Source organism: Aulonocara sp. 'chitande type north' Nkhata Bay, linkage group LG12 (genome assembly GCF_057382095.1).
Source record: "Aulonocara sp. 'chitande type north' Nkhata Bay isolate Kocher_YH1m ecotype deep benthic linkage group LG12, A_spYH_male_GT1.1, whole genome shotgun sequence".
In the NCBI taxonomy this organism is placed as follows: domain Eukaryota; kingdom Metazoa; phylum Chordata; class Actinopteri; order Cichliformes; family Cichlidae; genus Aulonocara; species Aulonocara sp. 'chitande type north' Nkhata Bay.
The window spans coordinates 28,750,554-28,757,166 of NC_141355.1; positions in this window are offsets into that span (position 1 = coordinate 28,750,554).

Genomic DNA, 6,613 nt, shown 5'->3' on the forward strand with positions numbered 1-6,613 from the left:
CACTTTAAATTTGTTTAAAAGGAAAAAGCTGAAAATTTAAGTAGTTAAAATTTGAAATGTATGAAATGTAAATAGTTGGTTTTTGTACTTTATAATTTATTTATTACATTTTATGTGGAGTGAATAAATAAAAGTATATTTACAGTGGCCCCTAGAGACAAAGCACGTACAAACTCCAAAACACAACGGAAGTGCTCCAGGATGCTAGGGGCCGTGTTGAGCTTTTGTTACCTAGTGGCTACACAAGCCAGGAAGTACCAACATTCGGATTGGGTGTGTGGTAGTAACAGGTAAATTAAGTTGTTTTTTTTTTTATTATTATGTATTAATACAAAAACAATAGACAATTTAAGTGATCTAGGTAGCTCTGTTTTGGAAGTTCAGTTAACGCTAGAAATGTGTTTTGGAGTTTGTACGCGTTTCGTCTCTAGGGGCCCCCATAAATATTTATATATAAACATACATAAAGAAAACCACGTTTTTTTACATTACTAATTCCTTTTGTGCATAATTTTATATTGTTGTCCATAATTAATTCATTAAATCAACAAAACAACCTGATGAGCCGATTGGGAGCCGAAAGAGCCAGCTCTTTTTAGTGAGCCGAGCCGAAAGAGCCGGTTCTCTAAAAAGAGAAATCCAATGCATCTACATTTGTCACATTTCACCTCTAAAATAAGGGTTTTAAACTCTTCTCTGAAAGACTGTTTGCAGTCTCTCTCCTATATTGTCTTGGGTTTCATCTAATCATGTTCTTTTCAGTTCTGTGCTCTAGCACTATCAAGGGGTTTTTCTCTGCAACAACACATCAAATCAGCTATCAAGGAAACCATTCAATAGAGTCTTAAACTGGCATGGCTCCATGTCAGTATTAGTGAGTCCAAGGGCGTAGATTTGGTTTTGGCATTGGTGGGGACGGATGATTCAACCACTGAACCCTGCCCTGTTTCTTTTTTTTTCCCTTTTTGTCTTTGCTTCTTGATTTTAAAAAAAAAGGAGAAATATACTTGCCTACATATGCTATTCTGCGTGCTTTTAAACCATTTAAAATTACAGTTCATAGTTTTATATGTGAATTATATAATGTTAAATTACTATTAAACAAATGACTGACTAAGTATTTTAGGCTTTAGTTTACTCTAGCTATATTCCATATAAATCAGGTATCATACAAACATAAAAAATAGCTTCAAATACAGTCATGACAATAAAAGAATATGACTTTAAGAACTTAACAACATTACTTCAGTTATACTACACCAACATCTGTTATATTTTGGCACTAAGGAAACACTGAATGACCTGGTGGTTTTTGTCCATAAAACTACTCATCTAAGATTACCACAAAGTAAAAGATCTCTCAGCAAAATTATGCAACAGTTTAGGCACACAATTGCCCCGATCAAGTCAGTGAGCTGGGATGTTTTATTCAAAACATGAACTACTGTTACAGCAACAGACATGGACTACTGGTGTCCCACACAACAACTCAATGTCCACTATGTGAAGGAGCCAAACACATGCCTGCTCCTCTTGTTAACTGAGATAAACTGCTGCCATATTTGTTTTACATCTATACTGTCCAGTCTCTCCTGGTGGACATACAGCAGCATTGTTTAATCTCATTTGAGTCATTGTTAACCTTAGCCATCTTTTTAGTCTTCTGAGAGCACTGAAGCTTCTTTCGGCCTCAGTACCTGCGTTTTATCCTCAGATTACAATTATTATTCTGTGCTTGATGTGCCTCAGCTTTGGCCCTGGCTCTTCCCCTCTGACTGCACTAGGACATATTGCCACCTGATAAAATAACACATTGATTCGTGCCATATAAAAAGTGAGACATGTCAATTCAGATTCTTTGTCAAATATACACTAATGAATCAATTTACATCAGCAGCCTAACAATTGTTATGATAATAAATACTAGTTAATCTATAGCACCAAATCATCAGTCAGTCACCCGTGACCTCGCCTCTTTACCTCTGTCAGAGCTACAACATGGCAGAGCTGCCTCTGTCACCTGATAAATAACAGTGAGACATTCCAAATACATGCAGTCACACATGTGCTTCAAATACAGTAATGAACCTTTCTTAAATAGATAACTATCATATCTGATATCATATCTCACAGTACAATAATATTGAATGGGTTGCATTGTTGTATTTTGTCATGTTTCTCAGGTCTTTGTCTGAATTTCTACGAACATTATTGCTAAGGATTGTCTTATTGCATTGGAGTCACACTGGGTTAAATATGTACACTTGAGTTTTAAGGGGTATTTATTATTTTCTTCTTTTTTGGGGGTTGTATGGAAGCCCCAAACGCAATTTCATTGTTCTTGACAATGACAATAAATAAATACTACTACTACAACCAACAAGTCATCATCCAATTTCACCTGTGATCTTGTATCACCATTGCTCTCTATCACCTGACAAATAGGACATACGTGACAATAAGAATAAAATGTGCACCTGCTTCAGTGTTTCTGTCGATTTGTGCAGATCTTGACTCATCAGTAATGTTTGTAGGCTGAGTGCATTTTTAAAACAATTTGTGCAAACTGCACTCCAAGGTGGACTGAATGAGACGTTGACAGATCGTTTTTTTTTTCTTTTTATCGGGTTTGTTTTTCTTTACTCGAAGAGATTAAATTATTGGTGGAGACATGTCTTTTCCGTCCATGCCAAATCTACGCCCTTGAGTGAGTCAGCTTCGCTGATAAAGGCAGGCCTTGCAAATCCAGACCCGTCCAAAAATGCCTCTCTGCCCCCTCAATTGAATGCTATACTGATGTTCTTTTGTGTTAGAAATACAATTAATTCCTAAAGTCTGACAATAAATGTCTTAAACATCCACACTGGCAATAAGTCAGTGCAGTTACAACTCAAGTTAATTATTCTGCTATTTCAAGTATTAAAAATTATGCTAGTTTGTCCAATTAAGTTAAGCCTCTGAAAAGGTGAAATTGTGTCATTTCCAAACAGCTCCAAACTGTTTTTGTTAAAAATAAATAAATAAAAGACAGCTCCTACTGTATTTGTACACTTCTTTGGGTGTCACAAGGCTTTTCAAAAAAAAGAAGAACATATATGTTTAAAGATTGCCTACCTTCACATTGTACTAAGAATTTGTTCATCATAGATGTATACAGGAGACTTTCACTTTAGTGGTCACAGTTGTGTTGTGTCACACTTTCACCATCAAACAGCCAACAGTACATTATTGTCCAATTAATTTATGCAGTTTTAAATAAAATGCTCTGTGTAAAAAGTAAAATAGAACAGTAACTTGAGTTAAAATTTTCCTTCTTTCATAATTATATATAAATGTATAATATTTTTGCAGATTGATTTTGTCCGGGGTTTTTTTTTGTTGTTGTTGTTATTGTTTTCATAACCGTTATTTTATTATTATGATAAAATGCAAATAGAATTATCACATTTTATCATAATAAAACCTTTGGTTTCATCAGGTCACCTTTCCTGACAGACCGACAGGGAATTAAACATTTAGCCCTTATAAGTTAAAGCAGCCTAGCTGATTGTTGTTGCTGACCATATCCATCCCTTTATGACCACAGTGTACTCATGTTCCAATGACACACAATCTCACAAAGTTCAAATTTTCTCAAACTGGTTTCTTAAATGCAACATAAACGGTCACCAGATTGTAGTTCAATAGAGTAGCCGATCTTTGGAATGTGGTGGAATGGGCCATTTATCTCATGGGTGTACAACAGCTGTGTGAGGCTATCATGTCAACAATCTCTGAGGAATGTTTCAAGCACTTTGTTGAATTGATGCCATCATAGAATTAAGGCACTTCTGGTGATGAAATGAGGTCCAACCAAGTAGAAGCAAGCTATTCTTTTTTTTTTTTTGCCTGTCCTGTTTGGCTCTTTTGCCATCAGAATTGTTGTCTAAAGGCAAAGAAAGATGCCCAACGGATTTACTTTACCAAATTGACCATCCCAGCCTTGCCGTAATGGTCCATTTGATTCACCTTTTATTGTTTATTTTATTTTCACTTACTGAATACGGGACAGACTTGACTGGGGGAAAGAAGGGGAGAAAGAAAGAGGGAAAGAGAAACAGCTGAGAAGAGGGACGGGGGAGAAGGGCAAAAGACAAAAACCAACAGAATGAGCAGAAAAAAAAAAAAAGAAAAAAAAGAAATAAAAAATGCATATATCAATCACCTGGATCACCTGCTGAGAAAGAAAAAAGAAAGCAAGCAGAAGAGAACAAGAGTAATAGAATAAACAGCATCACAATGATATATGGGAATATGGCAGTAAATACTAAATATTAAACATTATTGTGCAGCACATAAGATCAACAGAACACAGTGTGCTTTGAGGTAGGAGCCAAAAAGGGTGTAGTTTGTGGGTGTGATCACCCGTGTGTACACCTGTGAGCATGGACGCGCTTGTTTTTTTGTTTTTTGTTTTTAAAAGGTTCCGTCATGTAATGATCTGCTAGAGGGTGTGGGGGGGCCACAGCCCCGTCCTCCAGGGCATGAAGCAGGTATGGAGGAGATCAAAACTCCAGACATCCAGAGGCCCCCAGAACACAAGAGACCAAGGAAGACCAACAGAGGGGCAGCCGCGCCACTGTCCCAGAAAGAGCTGAGGAGAGTCCCAGATGAGGGCTCACTCAGCAGCCGCGGAGCAAAAGCCAGGGGGAGTTGCAGTGACGCGCCCGTGAGCTCCGCCGGCAGCCAGCCGTGCCTGAGTGACCAAGCCCCAGGCCGAGAGGCCGGGGGCACCCCACCTCCAAAGTGGCCCGAGCGAGCCCCAGGCTCCAGGCCCCGATAAGCGGCCGCCAAGGAGTGAGCCGGTGTGTACCTGGACGCCCATCCCCGGACACAAAGAACCACCAACGCACCGACACCTGAGGGAGTCCGCCACTGGCAGGGGAAGTGGTGGTAGGGGGAGATAGGCCTCCAAACCTTGGAGGGCCTAAGATGTCCCCAGAGAGGTGGCGCCTGACACCCAACCTGACATATAGACACAGAAATACAGGCACACACATATACAAACATCCATTCCCACCCTCATGCTCTCATATGCACTTAGAAGCAAGCTATTCTTAATGAAGTGATCATTTGGTAGCATTAACTTATTTTCTAAACATATTGCGCAGTGTTGCATCAACACAAAGTTAAATTACCCCCTCAACGGGGCAGGGTGTTCAGTACCGTTCTACTCACTTTCTGAGGAATTGAAACTGAAGAGCTGAACAAAGCCTATTTCACTTTCTGTCCTGACACATCGTGTACTTCTTTCTTACTTTTCACCATGAAACCTTTTGGAGCTCTGATCCTGGTTTTTGTCCACTTATGAGCTTATGATTCATTTGTCTTGTTCTTTAGATAATCAGATAATCACTGGTCCTTTCAGCTCTTCCATTTTTAGACCAAACTGTAAGAGACATGATCACCTTGAAAAGCACATCTGAACCACAATCATTCTGTGATGGAAAAAAAAAGCATAACTCTTAAAAAATTAGGTGAATATGTAAGATGTTTTTCCATTGACAGTTTGATTTAAAATACACTATAGTCATGTACAGATGCAAAACTAATTTTAAAAATTGCCTTTTTAAATGAATATATCAAATTATGGAGCTCACAGTATTTTGCAATAGAAATGGCAGATCCTGAAGGCCCCACAGCCCGTAGTACGTGCAGCACTGCGCTCTGAAACGAATTAATTTCAATTGCTTGCACCTCGCAATAAGGTTTCACTTTTCTTTTTGTTGAACTTGAAATTGAATCTTAACAAAAAAGCTATTTACCTGCATGTACTCTATAGATCTGCAGGTTATTATTTTATCTAATCTGGTTCTTGTTGATTTGTTTCTTTATTAATATAAGTCTTGGTCCTTTGCCTTTTCTTTTCTTTTTTTTTTCTTTTCCTGGTGCATTCTCTGAGCTGTGGTACCACGAACTTTATGAGAAGCCTTTTCTCTGAATGAAAAGAAAAAGCTTTTCTTCATCTCATTAAGACATCTGCAGTCTAATGGATGATGCTTTGTATTTGGAGAATCTTCATCCATGTATGACAGCTGTCTTTGTTTCTCTGCAGCATGTGGATTAAAATGCTACGGATGTGCATTCTCTGACCCTCACTCCTGCACTGATGTCTTAACTTGTCCTGCTGGTATGGACCGATGTTTCAGCCTTACTACAAGCGGTAAGTTGTTCTGCAGTGTATTAAGAAGTGTTTAAAGCTGTAAATCATACATTTTATGAGCTGAAACGGAGGTTTTACCATCATGTCTTACAGGTACCGTCACTAAGGGCTGCCAGTTCACTAGCTTGTGTGTCAGTCCTATGAGCTGCTGTGAAGGGAACTTGTGCAACAGTGCTATACCAACTGGTCCCAGTGCTATGCTCCTGCTGGTGTCTTCAGCCATAATCACCATCTTCCTCTGAAGCTCTGGAACAACTACATCTTAATTGTGTTTTACTTTGTTCTTAACTAAAAATTACAACCCAGGAATATTAAGCCATTTTTTAAATAATGTATGGATATTTCTTTTCAATAAAACCACAATAATGTATCAACTACTGAATTGTTTAATTCCTAGGATTCTGCAATTCA